We start from the raw sequence: 21,727 nt of genomic DNA on the forward strand, positions 1-21,727 counted from the left end.
GCATACGTTTTAGCATGAATGTAATTGACAGTTTTATTTGTCTGTGGCACAACGGCCATTGCAAAATGCTGAAATGCAAATTTATAGTACCTGCAAACATAAAACAGTAGCAAACCTAGACATATGCTAGGACAAATACAAAGGAAACAGGGACAAAACATAGCACTGATAACAACTCTAATAGTAGATGACACTAATAATTATCAATACAAACCAAGATTAACAATAACATCAAAATACTACTGCCGATGGCCCTCTTTGCAGTCCATAGCAGACATCTTTAGAAAATTGAGATTAGGGTTTTTTTAGCTGCTACCGTAAAGTTGGCAACCATGTCTGAAACAGTTTTATTGTGGTCTGCCAACAGATCACAAAAAAATATCTGGTCCAACCAGCACTTGCTCTCAAGAAGTCTCCCAAAAATGAGATCTGAGATCTCTATACAAGGGACAAAGCCTCCTGGGTACCACAAGGACACAGAATCACATGTCTGCTGTGCACAGGGAATCCCTTTATGCTTTCCCTCCAAAGAAGCTGAATACAGTGGTACCTCGGGTTAAGTACTTAATTCGTTCCGGAGTTCCGTTCTTAACCTGGAACTGTTCTTAACCTGAAGCACCACTTTAGCTAATGGGGCCTCCCGCTGCCGCCGTGCCACCAGAGCATGATTTCTGCTCTCATCCTGAAGCAAAGTTCTTAACCTGAAGCACTATTTCTGGGTTAGCGGAGTCTGTAACCTGAAACCTATGTAACCTGAAGTGTATGTAACCCGAGGTACCACTGTACATTGTTTAGAAATGAAAGAAAGCTTTTCTAAGGGCAACAAAAGTTAAGCTCTGGAATCTCTTGTTGAAAATATCAGTATCTCTTTAATGAACTTAAACCAAGGGGGAAAAATGCTTAGAATTGGCTGGCAAGTACATTTTCCTGAGAATCTACATCAAAAATCCTGTTTCTGATGAAAAACCTTCCCTTATCAATTAGGGAAGTCTGAGCATTCTCAGAGTAAGACTGTGACAATGTTAACCAGCAATGGGCTCATCTACCCTTAGCAAGTTGTCCAGTGAAACACGGTTTTGCCAAATTACTGTCTGTGAAAGCTTAGGGACGCAGGTGGCGCTGTGGGTTAAAGCCTCAGCACCTAGGGCTTGCCGATTGAAAGGTCGGCGGTTCGAATCCCTGCGGCGGGGTGCGCTCCCGCTGCTCGGTCCCAGCGCCTGCCAACCTAGCAGTTCGAAAGCACCTCCGGGTGCAAGTAGATAAATAGGGACCACTTACTAGTGGGAAGGTAAACGGCGTTTCCGTGTGCGGCTCTGGCTCGCCAGAGCAGCGATGTCACGTTGGCCACGTGACCCGGAAGTGTCTCCGGACAGCGCTGGCCCCTGGCCTCTTAAGTGAGATGGGCGCACAACCCCAGAGTCTGTCAAGACTGGCCCATACGGGCAGGGGTACCTTTACCTTTACCTTTAAGGTGCCACAATTCACTTCCTTGTTTTTATTCTGGGAGAACCAATGGGCAAATGCAGCTCTCCCTGTGCAGAAAGGTTTCCCTGTTCATTTCAGTTGGAGGCAAGCTAACCAGTACTCATATTTCTTGCTTCTTACTGTTTTTGGAAAGGAAAGCTCTGCACTCTTACCTACATGAGATAAAACTAGAACCACAGATTCAATTTAATAATGACTTGTTACAGCAAATTTTACCTGGTATTACTGCCAGTGGTTTCAGTTTGAATTTGTTCCTTTCTGTGTTTTCTTCAGGCAAAGTGGGGAAAAGGGGGAAGCCAAAGTAATTTGGGCGAGGGGGGGGGGAGGAATCCAGGGTATCGAAATTGAAATGTGTGTAAATTAAACACATGTGAAGTGCACAATATGTGGCAAATTAGTACAGAAAATACTGCAAAAAATGTGCATCTTCAGGGTTTGCCTGCACACCATGATGTGACAGGTATTATTGCCCTTTGTACAATTATTTAAACCCTGTAGGAATTCCCAGTGTCAGGGTATGTCAGTGTACTGTTATTAGACAAGTTTAATTAGGATCTACCCTGCTGCTCCTAACAAGTATTTAATTAACTTCTAGGCAGGGTAATTAGCTTTTAGATTGTGGCTGATTTTCTGTCTCACCTTCTGTTGACACTTGGCCTCCACTAAGGCAGCCTGCTTTGCTGACAGTGTAATGGATAGTATCTTTGGGAAGCCTAATATCAAGCCTGACTAGTCTAATAAAAAAAGAAGAAGATGAAGATAAAAGACGAAATAATGACTGTCAGGGTCATGGTCCGAGAGTGCTACAAAAGGCCACAGATCAGACAGGCAGACACAAAAGCCCGCTAAAAGGAAGGAGGAAAAGAACAATTTGACCTTACGTACTTCAGGAAAATAGAAATAATTGGACAAGATTTGTGTGTGTGTGTATGTGTGTGTGTGAGAGAGAGAGAGGAGGGGGGCGGGGAGGAAACAGGAAAAAAGTGTAAAGTATTTTGGATGTAGCTATTAAGAATCTGCAGTTAGTGGCATGTGGAAAAAAATATATTGTACTAGAGTTTTCACCCTATATATTTATAAGGCAAATAAAAGGGAGTGGTTTGAACTTTTATTGTAAGATGCAATCTATTTCTATCTTTCATCGAAATAAAAATAAAACAAATGAGCTTTATCAAAACTGGTTGTTGTTTAACCCCTTAAACCCCACCTGAAAATGTAGTGGAATTCAGAGACTGTGTCTTTTGATCTGCTCCATAGAATTCTTTTAGCCATTCCTGACATATCATTAAAAATAATGGCGCTGCATTCAGGAACACAGCTATGCAAAAATTTGGGTCTAGGGGGGTGGGAACGCCGAGGAGCTTGCAAAACCCTTCCCCTGTCATTAGGACAAAAGGCTTGTAATTTTCTTTCATTTTGAAAAGCAGGATTTTTTTTTTAAGTCTTAATTTTTGCAGAGTGCCCCAGGTATCTAAGTGTTGGTACTCCATGCCTCCTTTAGTAACAGAATTTCAACAGCATTGCTCCAAAACATTAACAGTTGACAAAAGTATTACCACTGAGTTTGGGTTTATTATAAACACACACACACACACACACACACACACACACACACTTGATCAGAGCACATGAAGGAGAAATTCTGATTATGAAGTCTCGGTACAGGGTTGTTTTTTAATAAGAAAGCCCCTGACATTATGAAATGTAGTGTTGTATGCCACCCCTCTCTCTGAGCGGTGCAACATTCCAGGTGTTCCAAGTGCTTACCCAGGGTTTGTGTTTCGTTTGGAATGAGGGACAGTGGAGACTGTGGTGTCTTTAGGATATAAGGTATATGGGGTGTTAAGGTAAAGGTAAAGGTAAAGGTAAAGGGACCCCTGACCATTAAGTCCAGTTGTGGCCGACTCTGGGGTTGCGGCGCTCATCTCACTTTACTGGCCAAGGGAGCTTCCGGGTCATGTGGCCAGCATGACTAAGCCGCTTCTGGAGAACCAGAGCAGTGCATAGAAATGCCGTTTTCCTTCCCGCCAGAGCGGTACCTATTTATCTACTTGCACTTTGACGTGCTTTTGAACTGCTAGGTTGGCAGGAGCAGGGACCGAGCAACAGGAGCTCACCCCATCACGGGGGATTCGAACTGCCGACCTTCTGATCGGCAAGCCCTAGGCTCTGTGGTTTAACCCACAGCACCACCTGCGTCCCTGTGTATGGGGTGTTAGGGGAGGGGTAATACCTCTGTGGGGGATACATTGTGCTGCTTCTGGGGTTGTTTGTCCACACACCCTGCACTCAGCTCTCACCTGTGGCTCCTAGAAGCTGTCAGCATGTGACAGTGGCCACACCCCAGGAATGGCTTCGACTGGCCAGCTAAACCAGGTGAAGGGTAACCAACGGGTCTCAAACCCTTGGTGAATTAGGGACTTCCCCTGCATGTGAAGACAGGCTCTGGCAGATTGAGCAGACAAGGGCCAATAGTTAAGGTAAGAAGTCGGTTTCTGCATGTGTTGTAGAGGGAAGTGAGGGGCAAATGGGGTTCGCCAAACTGGAAGGTAGCCCATCTAGGGGGAGGAAAACTCTAATCATTAACCTCTACTTTCCTTGTGGGATAGCTTATGGGGAAGAAAAGGCTAAGGAGTAAATCCTATACAAATCCAGAGTGAAGTCCCTAAGATGGTTGGATGGCACCTTGTATGCCTCCTTCTGGCAACTCCTGCAGCCAAGCTCTGCTTTCCTTTGGACTCCTTCAGTGAGGCTGAGAGGGTGATCCTATCATCTGGGCAGCCCACGACCTCCATAAACACTGCCCAGGCTTACGCCCTGGGGGCAAACTGTGGGGTTTTTTTTGGGGGGGGGTGTTGCTCTAACATATCACTAGACATACTGCAATCACTGTTTTAATGATCTTCCTTTTCCCTGTGATGGGGCATTCATCACAGTACTCATAATGTCAGTTTCCTTTGGAGAAGAGAGTATTGGAGACCCCTGGTGTCTTGATAGCCTGTTTATGTGGGCCTTTTTTCCTTACAGAAATAAATAAATAAATAAATAAAAACCACATAGATGGTTTTTTCCACAGCAGTGCACAAACCACAAACCCCTCATAAAAGCAGTGGGCAGTATAAAACAAACCATGAATACCTTACAAGGTGCAACTGCACCCTAAAATGCCAAGTCAGACAAAACAACAGACAAAGCTAACAGACCGGGGGTGGTCTTCCCACCTGCCAATGGACTGTATTAAAAAGGTAAAGGTAAAGGACCCCCGACAGTTAAGTCCAGTCGCGAATGACTCTGGGGTTGCAGCGCTCATCTTGCTTTACTGGCCAAGGGAGCCAACGTTTGTCCACAGACAGTTTTTCTGGGTCATGTGGCCAGCATGACTAAGCCGCTTCCAGAGCAGTGCACGGAAATGCTGTTTACCTTCCTGCTGGAGCGGTACCTATTTGTCTACTTGCACTTTTTGGCATGCTTTCAAATTGCTAGGTTGGCAGGAGCTGGGACCGAGCAACGGGAGCTCACCCCGTTGCGGGGATTCGAACCACCGACCTTTTGATCGGTAAGCCCAAGGCTCAGTGGTTTACACCACAGCGCCACCCATGTCCCTCTGCATTGCTTTGAGGCTAATAGTTGGGCCTGCATGCTGGTAGGGGTGGAGCTGGAGACAAACATGTTCCTACCACAAAAATTCTTAGAATTCACCCACCCCAAAAGATTAAAGTCAGTCTATGACGGGAAGGGAGCACTTTTAATTTTTTTAAAAAAACCTCCCTCTCAAACTCATCAAAATAGCTGGGCTGTTTACTTTGGCCCAGCATCACCATAAATACTGACTCATGGAAGCTGGTTTTCTTCCACAGAACATCTTGCTGTGCTGGCTTACAAAAGCCTCTGCATCCTTCACCCAGGGTGTGCAGTAATCCATGATGGTTTTGATTGTGCATGTTCCCCATAACAAAAGCCTCTGTCAAAGCTGAAATGTAGGCTGCTGTCAGATTTGAGTCAGGAGCTGGAAACTAGGAGTTCAGCCCAGGAGTCAAAGCCAGGGGTGAGAGCCAAGGAACAGGCCAGAGCCAAGAAGACATTGACGAAGGTGCTAGTCCAGTAAGGATGCCTTTTATAGCACTTCCTGTCCAGGAGGTCCCAATCACTGTGTGTGTGTGTGTGTGTGTGCGTGCGTGTGTGTGTGTGTGTGTGTGTGTGTGTGTGTAGGTCTCAGTAAAAAACTAGGAACCATATCACTGGCAGATCATGTTCCTAGTTGCAGTTCTGACAATCATAGCTCATGACGTGTGGCAAGAGGGCAGACGCTGAGGGGTGGGAAGGGGATGGAGCTTTGTGTGTCATGTGACCTTTTAAAGCCACCCCCCCAAGCTAGACTGCAGGGACGCGGGTGGCGCTGTGGGTTAAACCACAGAGCCTAGGTTGCAGTTCGAATCCCCGCAACAGGGTGAGCTCCCGTTGCTCGGTCCCTGCTCCTGCCAACCTAGCAGTTCGAAAGAACGTCAAAGTGCAAGTAGATAAATAGGTACCGCTCCGGCGGGAAGGTAAATGGCGTTTCCGTGCACTGCTCTGGTTCGCCAGAAGTGGCTTAGTCATGCTGGCCACATGACCCGGAAGCTGTACGCCGGCTCCCTCGGCCAATAAAGCAAGATGAGCGCCACAACCCCAGAGTCAGCCACGACTGGACCTAATGGTCAGGGTCCCTTTCCCTTTTAAGCTAGACTGCTGACCACAGTTGGAGTGGAGTCCCCAGCCCTGTTGTCAGTGTCAAATATTCAGCTGCTCACCTGGTTGGGATTTTACCTGGAATGGGAGCAGGCACCATTTTGTTCTTTGCCTCAGGCAGCAATTCTACTTAGATATGTTTTTTGTTTTGACGATCAAGCATCATATAAAATTTGTTTTTAAAAAATGTATTGGGCCAAATCTGAAGGTTTCCATTTCTAGCCTTTGTAGTTTCTGGCAATCAGTTCCTTTCCTTCTGGCTCTCTTCTGAACTGGTGATCAACACTGCTAAAAGCCAACATTGATGATGATCTCTTTAGGAGGCACACATGTAGAATAATAGAGTCCAAGCTCCTGCAATTCAGGAATTTTTTGTCCGGCATGGGCTTGAACCCCCAACCCTGAGATTAACAGTCTCATGCTGTACCAACTGAGCTATCTATGACTTCTTTCTGTGGCACAGCTAAAGCAGCATACTATGTCCAGTAAACACAGGGCAAGGGAGCTGCACATGACTAGAATGGCTACAAGGGGCATTAGTGCTGAAATGAATGATAATTGGCATGCTATGAGGATTAGTAATTAGTGCTGATTGATGGCTCACATGCAATCGTATGTAGTATTTTACAGCTGAACGTTTGAGATTTCATTTTTATACCAGCCAAAGAGAATACAAGGAAGAAAAGCCCATAAAACTCAAGCACGCTAATTTTAAAAGTTCACATTCCAAATTTTAATTTCAAGTTTTTCATTCAAGCCATGAATGATGTAGTTGGGAATCTGAAGGTATTTGAGATATTTCCAAACATTCATTTCCACTGCCACCCATTAAATGTGACCTGCAGTTGTGCCCTGTTCTTCATGTACACTGCTTGGAAAAAGCCCTATATATACCGCATATATTTCTATTTTAACCTTTTCCTGAAATATATTTGAAGGTATATTAAAACATTGCATAGCTTTCTAAAAGTAGAGCAAATGTTTTTAAAGTACGTAGGTTTTTTTTTTTTTTTTTTAAAATGTACCGTGCAACAGTAATGCATGCTGAATGAGCCCACCATTTTTCATCTTTTCAAGCCTGCCAATATTTAAATCTTCGAACATTTCTGGAATGACTTATAGAATTAGAAGGCTCTCTGCCAGTTTATCAATTTTAGTTAGCAATGAGAACCCTCTCATTGAATGTTAGGCTTGGAGGCCTTCCCTATGGAGGCAATAATCTCTTTTCCCAACAGACAGTGGCTGCCAACTGGCTCATGGGATTGACAGGTAGAATTGTACCTACATGCCACCTTGCCGAACCTATACCAATTTGTTCCGAAGCTGGAACACTGACTGCTATGAGGTACTTCTCCTTAATTCAGAAGAGGGAAAGCTGGCAGGAAAATGGTTGCACCTGCCAAGGTTTATAGGGTTTAGCAGCTAGCAGGAAGCTAAAAGCAATGCAAAGAAGATTTCCTACAATTGGCAACTTCTCTCAGCTTCTCACAGCATGAAATATTTGCAGTTCCCCCCACCTTCAACTTTCATAGTACATGAAAACTGCGATTAGGTGAAATGAACAACATAGTTCTGTTCGGAGCTTAAATCCCAGGCTCGACTCCATTTGTTTTAAATAAAGTTGCATTTCAGGACTCTGGGTTGTAGGCCTCTCCCATTTACTCAGAGTAGTTCCATTGAAATTGAGGGACCTAAGTTAGTCATGGTCATTAATTTCAATGGCTCTGCTCTCAGTAAAAGTTAGTGGAATACAACCCAGAATCCTCCCAAGCTGGCCAACCACAAATATGAGGAAAAACAACAGCCGCCGAACTGGGATAGCACCACTGAGAGGGCCAGGAGACAGAAAGAGGGAGGAACCTATATGTACGGGAAATGTACTATTTAAAAGTATATTTCTAGCACCTGGAAGTCTTTTTCCTCTTTTTTGTTTTGCCTGCAATAAATACAAACCAAAGAAATTGTAATGTCAACAATAAAATACAATTTAAAACCACAAAGTAGAAATATCCTCCTTCCCACACCCAACAATGGCCACAGTTCATAAAGCATTTAAAAACACACTTCAAACCAGCATATTGGGAATCTATAGGCCAGTAAGACAGCAGCATAATCAATCAGTTAAAAGCCATTTTTGAAGACCCAAACTGATGAGGACAACCATACATCCCTTGGAAGGGAGTTCTACAGATTTGGGGACACCACAGAGAAGACCCTGTCCCTGCTGCTCACCAGTCTCATGGAGCTCATGATCAGAAAGTAGGGCCCAAGAAACTGAACTCAAGCAGGTTCATGCAGGTACTCAAGATACCACCAGCAGTTGTTAAAAAGCAGAACCTGAAGCAAATGTTCTGAATCTAAAATTATTGCAGCCGTTCTTAAATCTGCTACACTTTTGATGAAATGCAAAAGAACTGCACTTAAATGAACTAACATTCAGCATTCTTGTGATATCACCATTCTAGCAATACTTTGATTTTTAAGAAATGAATTATCAGAACATTTACTGTACTCATCCGCCCAATTTAATCCTGGCATTTTCATGGGGTTGATCTCAGTGGAAAGGTAAGAGGCCCGTGTGGTATTCAAGGTAGCTTAGAATGTTTATTTAGCTCATTTCAATAATTTAAATGGTGTCAAATGCTTTTAGGTGCAAGGCATTCTACCCAGTTTTCTAGGAGCTCTTAATGCTACTCAGAAGCAAATGATTAGGTGAAATGGCAAAGTATATTAGTACGGCTGCTGTAAAATCTCCCAGAAGCTTGCATATCTGGTCTGTGTTGGTACAGTAATAGGATATGGAGTTAGAGAGGCCATTGTACGGCTGTGCGACGGCTGTCCTTTCTCTGTCTCTTGCACGTGTGAAACTGTGCAGGTGATGATTCCAAAAGGATGAAACCTGCACATGATGCTCTTATGGTTTGCCTGCAGCCCACAGAAAATTAAACCACAATCAGATGGATACATTTCTATAACCAGTCATTTCAAACCTTGCATCACAAATTAATGTATTCTGCATCAATAAAAGAACCTGATTTTGTGCTTTGAATCCAGTCCTTTGCCTTCTGTTTGCTACACAATGCCATCTGACTCCTTAAAAAAAAAAATGGTGTGCCCCCCCCCCCCTTTTCCCAACAGCTGCACCTGCTCCGCTTCAGAAATATCACTGAGTGTAAATCTTGGACTTGTTCTGTCTACTCTGATGTTAATGCTGCCATTGGCTGAGAAGAGCAAAGAAAGCAAAGTGTAATGCTTCATCAAAAGAAAGAAAAGGTGCATTCAAAAGCTCATTAAAATATATATTTTAACATCAGAGGAAAACATGAATGCAGTCCTCCCCCCCACTACTTTAAATAATTAGGAGTGAGCACAACGTTTTGCAACATTTTTAGGTGGTAGCAAAAAGCATGCTCCCACACAGTCAGTTCTTTCTTTTGGTGAGGGGGGGGGGGGAGATGCCAAAAAGGAATCAAAAGTGTGAAAATTTTGCATTGCAGGCAGCCTTGTTTTCAGTCTTAATTGACTTCCTTTCCCTCCCAGTGACTGCATCGTATGGTGATATCATTTATGGATCTGTAGTCTCATGATGCGGGTGGTGCTGTGGGTTAAACCACAGAGCCTAGGGCTTGCCGATCAGAAGGTCGGCGGTTCGAATCCCCATGACGGGGTGAGCTCCCGTTGTTCGGTCCCTGCTCCTGCCAACCTAGCAGTTTGAAAGCATGTCAAAAGTGCAAGTAGATAAATAGGTACCGCTCCGGCGGGAAGGTAACCGGCGTTTCCGTGCACTGCTCTGGATCACCAGAAGCGGCTTAGTCATGCTGGCCACATGACCCGGAAGCTGTACGTCGGCTCCCTCGGCCAATAAAGAGAGATGAGCGCCGAAACCCTAGTGTCTTCCGCGTCTGGACCTAATGGTCAGGGGTCCCTTTACCTTTAACTTTACCTAGAGTCATGACACTGTCATGTTCATAATGCAATCTCTAATTGGCTTGGATTACTTGAGGGAGGAGAAACAGCAGTAGAGAGGGGAAACAATGGCTGTGAAGACCTAGGAAAGGCCATGATTAAGAGGCAGAATTCAGGCATGTGATGGAGGGGATTCTACCTCAAGGAAGGAATAATGGAGAATAATGGAATCTAGCAGATTCCTGAATATATTGAGGTTTTTTCTGGTGGATAGAGCTGGTGATCCAATCAAAGCTGCTGGGTGGCAAGATGAATAGAGCTATCAACCCAATTGCTTCTCCTCAGGGTCTTATCCAGTGCTGCATAGTCTTCACTACTCCTTGGTTTACTGAGAAGCTGTGGGTAATAATAAAGTCATAGTATTGAAGAGGTGGAAGGGACCATGGGGATAATCAAGTCCAGCCCCCTGCAATGCAGGAATCTTTTCTCCAATGTGGGGCTCAAACCCACGACCCTGAAATTAAGAGTCTCATGCTCTACTAACTGAGCTATCTGATTCTTCAAAGAATCAGACTAGGAAGGAACTTGACTGGCGAATGGGTCTCTCTCTGGAGCACTCAGGAGCACGTTATGAGCCATTTGTATGGCACTTTGAGAATAAAGTCATGCAGATGCATAGTGCTTGGGTTGTCACAGCTGCTGCAGCCCAAGCTGAGATGTCTGTTACAAAAGTTGGGCACCAAGCCCCCCACTTTCTGCTGAGCAGTAGCAAGATTCTAGGGGGTTTCAGGTGCTCACCCAGGGTCTGTGTTCCTTTGAGAATCAAGACGAGGCGGAGACTGTCATAGCTTTAAGAATTTGTCCGCCCCGCCTTCTTCCCAGCACACCTTGCTAAAGACACTCTTTTCCAGTCACTTCACCTGTCTGGACACCCCATCACCTTGCCAACCTCTTTCTGCCCAGGCCTAGGGATTTCTCTTAGATGGCCTTTCAATACCTTTTGTCATGCTAACGGTTAGCTTATCCCCAGCTAGCTACGTGAAGCTGTGTGGGCTTGCAATCCGATACTGAATTCAACAGTGCTTGACTTGTTTTAATTAACCAACTTTGCTTGCTTCATGAATTTATGAGTTTGCTCAAATTTCAGTTCTTTTATTGACTGTATAAATTATGGCGGGTCTGCCCCACCCCCAATCTCAGAACATGTCCAATGGCGTGTCCTCCTACCTTTAATGGGATCAATTTCATTTAATGCAGCCTGATGATATGGAGAGGACCCAACTTCTTGCGCTCTTGACCCCTGCTCATCCTGGCTGGTGATTTAAATGTGATTTAATGGTATGGTATGGATGTGAGGTTAATATCTGGTTGTGTGAATCTCATTTATATCTGTCAGGGAACTGCCATCGGAAACGCCCACTGTCGGATTCTGCCAGCGACTGAGGGAGCCATGCTTAAGGGCTCCGCTAAAAACAGAGCCTTGCTAAGTTGAGCAAACTCTGAGGGACTAAGCTTTACGCACAAGCAGCTCATCATCCCATCACAATATCAATAGGACAGAAATACGCCACCTAATATTATACAACCTTTTCATTCCTCAAGGGATATTCTTACAATGTGAGATCATAAGGGAAACACTTTTTCAACTCTAGTAAATCAGATTCATTCAAAGAAGCAGACAAAGGGAGGGAAAAGCCAATTTCTCACAGTGGATCAGACTGAAAATGTTCGGTCAACAATTAATTTGACTCTTGCAGGCTTTTAATAGCGCCCAAAGTTCTCCACTGAACAGATCCGAGGATTACCGTGTGTGTGTGTGTACACATCTATATATATATATTAAAAAAAACCTTGATAAGTATGAAATTACATCTAATTACAAAGTTGGTGTAAATGAATGTAATCAGATAATTAAAATCGGTAATGACATATTTACAACTTGAAATGATGTTATTATGATGCTGTTTTGGATTACAGTACCAAAAATTTTGAGCAGGTCCTTTTATTTTCCTTGTTCTGTTCACATTTGAGGCTGAGAAACAGCTTCACCATCTCATGGACAGCCCTGAACAGGCAGGAGATTCACCTGCCAAACACTTCCTAGTCACACAGCTCTTAAAGGTAGGGGAACAGATGTCCATGCTAGTTTCCCCCCCCCCCCAACATGATAGCTAGACCTTCAAAAAGAGAAATCCAGGGGCTCATTTTCCTGTCTTCTGCTTTCTGCAGGGACCTTGTGTTGTTCTATAGGTGGGCAGATGAGCTTTGATAGTGTGGCTGCAATTTAGTGACGATAGCACTGCAGAGTAGCACATTTCAGGACTATCAGTCATAGTTTGCTTTAAGTTCCTTCTCTCTGCGATATGGAACTACCGGTACATTAATTGATGGTTATGTCAGAGTCCTGAGTGGGAACTACAGGTGCTGGCAGACTTCTCCAAGTCAGGTCTTGGAAATGGAATTTGGGGGCTGCCTCATGTTTGCTTCCCAGGAGACAAGAACCTAACAAGCTTCCAAAAACTCTCCTCTCTAGGTTGGATACAGTTTCAGCCAGAGGAGAGTTCAATTTCCTGGCTCTGCTCCACTCAATCTCAGCAGCCCCCTGAAAGTCCACCCCAAACACCTCCCTTCCCTTCATTTACCTTCCAAGTAGAGAAATGGAGTGTATGGGAAATTCAAATAGGGTGTTCTCCCCACCTGTCACCTCTTTCTCCTTGATGTGATGCTAATCAGTGTAATGGGAGAAGGTGGGGTGAGGGAACCTTATTTAAACTCCCTGGCACCCTCCTGCCACAACAGAAGCAAAACAACAGTCCAGCAGCACTTTAAAGGATGGCAGATGTATTATTGCAAAAGTTATCGTGGTTTACTAAGAAAGAGACATCTTGGTACTTTTTATTGCCTGCTTTCCTGTCCCATACCTTTCCCCCTTATTTCAGTCAAGTTCTTAAGTTTAAAAAGTTACTTCGGAACATTGTAGGTATATTGCTATAAAATTCAAGGTCTGATATTTCTTCTCCCTTTTTCCTGATGTAGATCTTCCCTCACTCCTTCTTCCCTCCCTGACAGGGAAGGGAATGCCATTTTGAGGTCTGCCTCAGGTGCCGAAATGTCTTGAGCTGGCCCAGCCTTAGAGTATAAGCCATTTTGGGCACAGATTGGTTTATTTTATCAATTTGTAAAGTGCCCAGTATGTTTTAAGTGTTATGATTATAATAATGTTGGTACATCAGAGAGAACTACTCACACAACAAACCCAAGGCCCCAGTGGTGACAGATGAATGAAAATGATTGCTCTTGGTTGAAACTTGGAAGTTTTGCTCTCTCACCAAAAAGAAAAGAGCTTATCAGTTTCCTGTTTCTCCCCAGTAAATGTCTCTATGGGAATTGTAAGGGGGAGGGAGGGAAGAGTGTTCATCAAATGAATTCTCCTCTGACAACTCTAGGTTTTGTTTCCTGCTTCTTTGCAACAGCAACATTATTTCTCTCTCTGCACAGTCTTAGTTTCAACAGGTTCCAAGATTCGAACTGGTCCAAGTACAAAGATGTATTCATTCCCATATTGCCACTATCACAGCCATAACTATCAAAGTGTTGCCAAGCCACTTCCGAGGTCAATTTGTGGCATAAATACCCTGTCAGGAGCACAATGATTTATTCATTCTCCTCAAAGATGAGTATCATATGGTGGGACTCATTATATGATTGATTTCACCTTATTTGAATGATTGCATTGCTGATGGTGGATGCAAAAGGAGGCATCTGAGCTCTGGGAAATAGACACACAACACCAGAGGCCTTTTTCATGGGAGCACTTTTATTCGCATAAAATGTGCATGGATTAATTTTTTTTTTTTTAAAGAGGGGTTTGCACTGATATAACCCAGGCAAAATGTTGGCACTTAGCAAGACATTTAGTGCTGCTATTTCCCATTATCATTGAGTTCTACCTTAAGGTAGCTGCATTTTTGTTGTTGTTGTTGTTGTTGTTTCAACTTTATTCTAACAGGTGTGCTTTCTTGGTTTATTCTTCCCAATTCTACCTTAATTAATGAATTATCACTTGTTCCCGCAAGGTTGTAGCTAGTGAGTGATAAATGCCACAGTTAGCTTTTGGTATAATAACAACCATGCACAAGCGAACCAAGTCAGTGTACCACTTGGTTAACTTATAATGCCTCTCTTTGGGCATTAGTAGCCCACACAATTACCATCCTGCAAGAGGGAGAACACAGTTGTACTCACTGACCCTGGCCCTGTCCTCTTTGTCCCGCCCCTGTTGTCCCACTCAATGGCCATCCATGAAACTGAGGAGATGGTCTGAAGCAAAGAGCCAGCTCTGCATGCATAGACACCCAGAATGTTTTGGAATCCTGCTTGCAATAGGGTTCTAAGCCATGCAGAGTGGCGTAGGTGGGACACCGCAGAGTGGCATGGCATAGCACAGCCAATCCGATGCTCCTTACATTAGGTGCCTGAGCTCCCTGCACCTCCCACCTCTCTCTTTGGTAAGTGCCAGCAGAGCACTGTGCTGGGCAGCCCAGCCTGGAGAGCAGTGGTGTTTTCCAGGCTGCTGCACAGGCAGCTACTGCTCTAGATGCTTCCTGGCTTATGTGTGGATGGATAGGGCAGCGCAGGGCTGGCAGAGAATGCTAGAGATGGGCAAATGTGTCAGTTCTGTTTCTCATTTTCCACATCAGTTTCCAATTTTGTGTGTGTGTGTGGAAATTTAGCAGCATTTTAACCCTGGTGGCTATGTTCTACCTCTCCACTGTTGGAGAGTTGTATGCTTCTGAACAGTTGTGGGAACCTCAAGAGGGGACAGTACTGTATTGGTAAAACCTATTTGGTGTTTCACAACTTTCTGACTGGTTGCACGACCTTAGCCAGACCTAGCAGAGTAAACGCAGAATCCATGGAAGCAATTGGCGACTTGGCTGCAGACAGGATAGACAAAGCAGGAACCAGGAACTTGTAGTTAGGTGTTTATTATATACAGTGGACTATTTACAGGAACAGTACACGGATCTTTTGCTAGCTCTCTCTGACACGACTCACAACTCCTACACTGACACACAGAACACTGAACCTTGAACTAACACATTACAGTTAGTAGGCCATTATCACTCCCTTGAGAGAGCTTGACCAATCAGGGAGCTGTCTCCATGTCTCTGTTATCACCAGGCAGACTTACTCCTTCAGATTGCCTTCTGGCTGTCTGCCAAACCTTAATTGACTCTGTGTGAGTAGCTGCACGTACTCAGTTTCCCAACATACTGTTGAACTCAGGTCCTGCTTCTAGGCTTCCCATAGGTATCTGGTTGGCCAGGGTGAGAACAGGATGCTGGACTAGATCCAGAAGGCTCTTCTTATGTTCTGAAATTTTTTAAAAAATCAAATGGAGATGAAATATTGCCTCCTTCGTTTTGTCCATTGCGGAATATGGCAACGGGCTAGATATGTTGGGATTGTTTCTCATGCACTTTTCTTTTTGAAAAGGTGGTACACACACAAAGGTATAGGAACACCTGCACACATGCCCGGAATGGAAAATGATAGTGGAGGAGGGGCGACTAAGAGGAAGAGCAGAAGAAGCCAGCCCAGATACATACTGTTAATGGATGGTGGAGGGCAAGCAGCAGAAGTGCAAAAAATAATAATATGACCAGGTGGAAAAGGGGGTGGGATGGGAATGTGTGGAAGCTCGCTTGCCAGACGTTACATAGATAAACTGAATGGTACACTTGCACTGCAAAATATCTATTTGGAAACACATTTAATTTATCGGTTGATGGGTAGGAGGCAAATGTCACCATTCTCTCCTTGATATTGCAAGTATCTTGAGCTGAGACAGAAGACCATTTAATCCCAGGAGACAGTTGTGAACTGTGAGTTGCCTGGTACTTCACAGCCTGGCTCTCACGCTCGCTCTTCTCCTCATTTTTTTTCATGGGCTCCTTGCATGTCTCCCTGCAACTTGGTAAAACAGAAGTCCCTCTTTCACTCAAACGTGCACATATGCAGTATTGATGTGTTTTGCCTCATGGGCCACACAGACATATTGCTGTGGCATTATCTCTTCGATCTTGAACCATTTATTATAGCTCTGGAGAACCCTGATATTAAACTGCTCTTTGAGTCTTATCCAGGCATAATGTGCTGTTCAACTGAAAGGCTGGCACTGTGAAGAAGATGCGGAGGGTGTAATCACAGCCATTACGGAGAGCCATCAATGTACCCAAACCTACACTTTCCACAGTCAGCAGTAGGCAGCTCGATGAAAAGGAACTATTAGAAACCAAACCTAGCACTCAATGTGTAATAAATGGCAAAAGGGAAAAATCTATTACAGAACAGTTTCCGCTCAAAAAATAAGCGCAAAATGCTGTCATACAGAAAAGAGAAAAGATTCAGCGGTAGTTGGGAAAGGTCAACTTTTTCAGGATAAACTGTCAGCGCCTGAACTGGAAACCTGCCACCTTGGAGCGCCACAGACTGCTTCGTAATGTCTCTTCTGGGCGATCCCATGTAACAAGGGCAAAATAGGAATACGTCCCCTCCTCCCCTTGTTTTTGAGTGCATTGATCCCTGGGGCCATTTTAGTTAGCGATTAAATGAAACAAGAGCCATGGTCTTCAAAGCAGTTAATGGCTTGTTCTCCCACTGACAAGAACCAGTGGACTCACCTGTGGAAAGGCAGCATAAACACTATTTGGGGGGGGGGGGAATCAGCATGTGGACACATTTATCTTCTGGAAGGCCAAGTAGGCCAGTTATGTGTCAGCAATATCAAAATTAATGGGTCTCTTTTCTCCACTTTATATACCCGAACATCCAACAAGATCTTTATATACCAAGGGTCCAACAAAAGATCAGTGATACATAGATGAATCAAAGGGTGAAGAGCAGCGCTGAGGCTGCATAAACATCATATATTTAAAGTGCCTGATTTTCCCCAAAGAATCATGGGGATTGAAGATTTTTTTTAGAAAAACAACAACATATTTTTTATTAAAATTTTCTTAGTTTACAAAAGTACCGGTATGTGCAATGTCTCTTTTTTCAAGTTTCATTTTCTACAGATCAGTTTCATTTGCTGAGACATTAGTGTTACATTAGGAAGAAAAGGAGGAAAGAGGTGGAGGGGGGGCATGGTGAGTGAGGGTGGGGTGGGGTGGGGTGGTAATGCTTCTATTCTCCTTAGTGTATGTGTGGGGTTTTGTGTCTGCTTCGCTTGTGCAGGTTCTCTTTACTATTCACTGGTATTCCTTTGGTGGTGAGAGAGGTTGGGGTTGGCCTAGGGTGTGGTTGTTTGTGTGTGTTTAGCTGTGGTGAACTTTATTTTCATGTGTGAGTGGGGTGGGTGTTTTTGAATCAGGTTAGCCAGATTGCTTCATATGCTGTTGGCGGATTCTTGTCCTTGTCTTGTTGGGCTGTGTATGTGATAAAGGGGTGCCATACTGGGGTGAAGGCGTCTTCTTCTACTTCAGTTTCAGTTTATTGGTTAGTTTCAGTTTATTGGTTAGGTTTTCTAATAAGTTTCAGTTTATTGGTTAGTTTTTCTAACAAGGCTGATTCCCATACTATTTGATACCATTGGTCCATGCTTTCTACTGACAGGTCTCTCCAGTGTCTGGCTATGATGTTTCTGGCTGCTGAGAGTAGGTGGGTTATGAGCTCTTTATGATGTGAGTGGGCATTATTATCTTGGAAGATGTTTAGTAGGGCCAGTTCTAGGGTGACTTCTAATACTTGCTTAGTTATTTTGCATATTTCTTGTATGATTGTTGTCCAGAATAGTTGGATTTTGGAGCATTCCTACCACATGTGGAAGTATGTGCCTGTGGAGGTGCATCGTCTCCAGCATTTTAGTGAGGTTCCTGGACATATTAGCGCTAGTTTCCTTGGTGTTCGATACCATTTGTGAGTGAGTTTCAGAGTGAGTTCTTTCCTTTTCGCTGATATAAGGACACTGGGAATTGAAGCTCTCTCTCTCTCTCTCTCTCTCTCTCTCTCTCTGTGTGTGTGTGTGTGTGTGTGTGTGTGTGTGTAAACTACAGTTCCCAGAATTTTTTGAAGAACGCCATGGCTGCTTAAAGATGTATGATACTGCTTTAAATGTCTAGTGCAGATGGAGCCTAAAACTTTCACTGCATTCTGTTCCTAGTTGTTCAAATTCATCCTCATCACCATTCTAATAAAAGCAGCCCAAGAAAGCAACTTGTACCCCAATATGCTGTTTATCCTCACTGCTGTTATAATTCCATGTTTTATTTAGGAGTTAATTTTCTGGTACCATTTCAAAGTGGCTTGACACATGACTGTAGTTGTTCTTATTTGGTCCCGGTTCTAGCCAACAAAGCTTCAGTAACACATGAATTTTTAAAATATATATAACTATAATTCATATTATGCTGATTTGAATATAGTGAATACTGTAATGTAATTGGGATATTATATCCTAATCTTTAAACTGTGTGTGTATGAATTCAGTTTTTATATCTGTATCCCTTATTTATTCTGGGCCTTTTGCCTGCTTCGCTGATGACATTGCTTTTGCCAACCTATCGTATATTTTTTGAATGATGTTTAAGGCACAGCAGTTCCCACACCTCCCCCTAGACATGTATTTGTTTAGCGAGGCAAGCCTTAGGGTCAGGGGCTCTGGCATACTCTCCAACATTTCTCCAATGAAAACAGGGACATCCTATTCTAATAATAATAATAATAATAATAATAATAATAATACTATTTATTCCCCCAGCCACTCTGGGCTGCTTCCAACATATATAAAAACATAATAAAACATCAGACTTCCCTATACAGGGCTGCCTTCAGATGGCTCGGGGATCGGATAACTCCACATGTTCCAACATTTCTGATTAAAATTAGGACGTTCCAAGGAAAAGCGGGACATTCCGGGGTCAAATCAGAAACTGGGACAGCTCCTGTAAATCCAGGACTGTCCCTGAAAAACAGGAAGACTTGGAGGGTCTGCTCTAGTCACCTTTTCCACGGTTGCTATTTATTTTTTTAAAGTGTCGCCCCCTTTTAAAAAATAGTTGCCAGATTCACTCATCCTATCTCAGTGCTGGTTTACATCTACACATTCACTTAGGGGAGAATAGAATGACTATCCAAGACTCCCATGGCACATACGGTATTAAACTGTTAGGCTGGAAGATCTTTCGGTAATTTAATTCCTGAATTGGCTTAGATCTATAGCTCAGGTATTTGTTTTACCTCTTAGACAGGGTGATTTATGCTGTGGCTACAACGCGAACAGAGAGCCTGGGATGTGATACAGATGTGTTTCTGTCTGAAAATGAAAACTAATCTGACCTCATTAAGTCTGATGGTCTGTATGTGATGGTTCATTATCCACTGGAAATGTTTGAATTTGGTATTTGATCTATGCCATTGCCACACAGGCTCTTGATCTCCTTCCAGCATGTGATTTGTAGATAGAGTAAGTTCAGCATTACGAGGCGGAACAGATTGAGAGGATCAGTCATTCCCCAATGGAAATGATAAACAACCTTTCACAACAATTATCTAGTTAAAACACCATTAACAATTAATGACATACATAGCCAAACTTATTGAACCCATTAAAGACTAATTTACCGGCTATAAAAATATGGCATTAAGAATTTATGGATCATTAGCTTTTATTCCAGGATGAAATATAGCTGACTGAAACTCTCAGAAATTGTTGAAAACAATCACTCATTAAAAAAACACCAAACCCACATGAAATTAAATTATATCAATGTTAGAAGAAAAGGAAATGGGGGCAAGTTTGTAAATGTTTGCACAGAAGACGCTAACGTTGTATGCTACTGAATGGGTGAAGATTGCGTTTTCAAACAAGATTGAAATCTACAATTAAATGATTCAAGCAAATTTTAATGTACAATAAAAAAAGCCATCCTTTTTAATGGAAAAAAAATTAGAAGATGACTGATCAAAATTCCGATCATGGTCTATTAATCACAGCCAGTTATTTTGGAACACTGTTAAGGAAATTAGAACAATGTTAAAGTTAGTTAATGAATTTCTTCAAGTACTTGATACTTAAGTTCATATTTAGCAGCTGTTCCAGCCTTATATGTCGGTTTGCCTGCTTTGCCTCTGGACCAAAGCCTGATTAAATTTAAAAATACCTATAGTTCTTTTTATTTTTTTGCTCTATCATCAGTCATTAAAACTGGCCCAGAAGGAAGTCCTTTCTACTCGTACTAGAAAAATGGTAGGCAAGTAAAAATTCTAAACCTCAGATCTATCAGCTCATGGGAAGTGCACTATTTCTAAGTACTTCATTCATTAGAAATGGACTCTGGTTGCCATCTGATTGGCGTTTACCCATATGTAATTCCCACTGAAGCCAATGGCCTTCAAGCACAAGTAACTGGGCAAAGAACTGCAGCCTAGCTGTGACAACTTTCACCCCTTGCCCCTGTACTATATTTCCCTGCACTGACAATGTAGTGCCACAACAGCACCAGTACAATGGCATTTGCCAGGGACAGCCCTGGATTTACAGAAGCCATCCCGGTTTCTGATTTGATCCTGGAATGTCCCGCCTTTTCCCTAGGACATCCCTATTTTCATCAGAGAAATGTTGGGAGGTATGGAGTTGTGCCATCCCCGAGTTAAGGAGATAACCTTTAGAAGACATCTGAAGGCAGCCCTGTATAGGGAAGTTTTTTATGTTTAAATTTTTATTATGTTTTTATGTATATTGGAAGCCTCCCAGAGTGGCTGGGGCAATACTCTGGGTGGCTTCCAACAGAAGATTAAAGATACATTAAAATATCAGTCATTAAAAACTTCCCTAAACAGGGCTGCCTTCTAAATGTCATATAGTTGTTTATTTCCTTGGCATCTGGTGGGAGGGCGTTCCACAGGGCAGGCACCACTACCGAGAAGGCCCTCTGCCTGTAACTTGGCTTCTCGCAGTGAGGGAACCACCAGAAGGCCCTCGGCGCTGGACCTCAGAGTCCAGGCTGAACAATGGTGGTGGAGACGCTCCTTCAGGTATACAGGACTGTGGCCATTTAGGGCTTTACAGGTCAGCACCAACACTTTGTTTTTTTTTTTAACTTCTTTTTATTCATTTTCTATAACCAAACAACAAAAAAAGAAAAAGAAAAATAAACAGCACACACCAAAGAAAAAAGAAAACATCAACCAACACAAAAACATGAACAAACCAGAAGACAAACATTAATTAACAACAAATAATGGTTGACTTCCCTCCATCTCGGTTTTGGGTTATGTAAATATTATATCCATTCTGCAGTTTTTCATTTTATATCATCTACACATCGCAAGGGTTATATTAAACCTACTGTGATTTCTATGTCTCTTGAGTTTGTTTCCATGTATGTTATGAATTTGGTCCAATCGTCAATAAACTTTGTACCTTTTTGCTGTCTGAAATTCTGCGTCATTTTTGCCAAATCCATATATTCAAATAATTTAATTTGCCAATCTTTAACGGTCGGGATATTTGGGGTTTTCCAATTTTGTGCTAACAGAATCCTGGCAGCTACAGTTGCGTATTGAAACATTATATGATCTTCTTTCTTAATCTCATCTCTGATCA

General features: G+C 43.1%; 1 long non-coding RNA gene across 8 annotated transcripts in view; it reads left to right on the forward strand.

Moving 5' to 3' along the window:
- The window catches only part of LOC307214346, a 331,943-nt gene that overhangs the window by 219,430 nt on the left and 90,786 nt on the right, over positions 1-21,727 (forward strand). The window lies entirely within an intron of this gene.

This window comes from Podarcis cretensis (genome assembly GCF_951804945.1).
Source record: "Podarcis cretensis genome assembly, chromosome: 4".
NCBI lineage: Eukaryota > Metazoa > Chordata > Lepidosauria > Squamata > Lacertidae > Podarcis > Podarcis cretensis.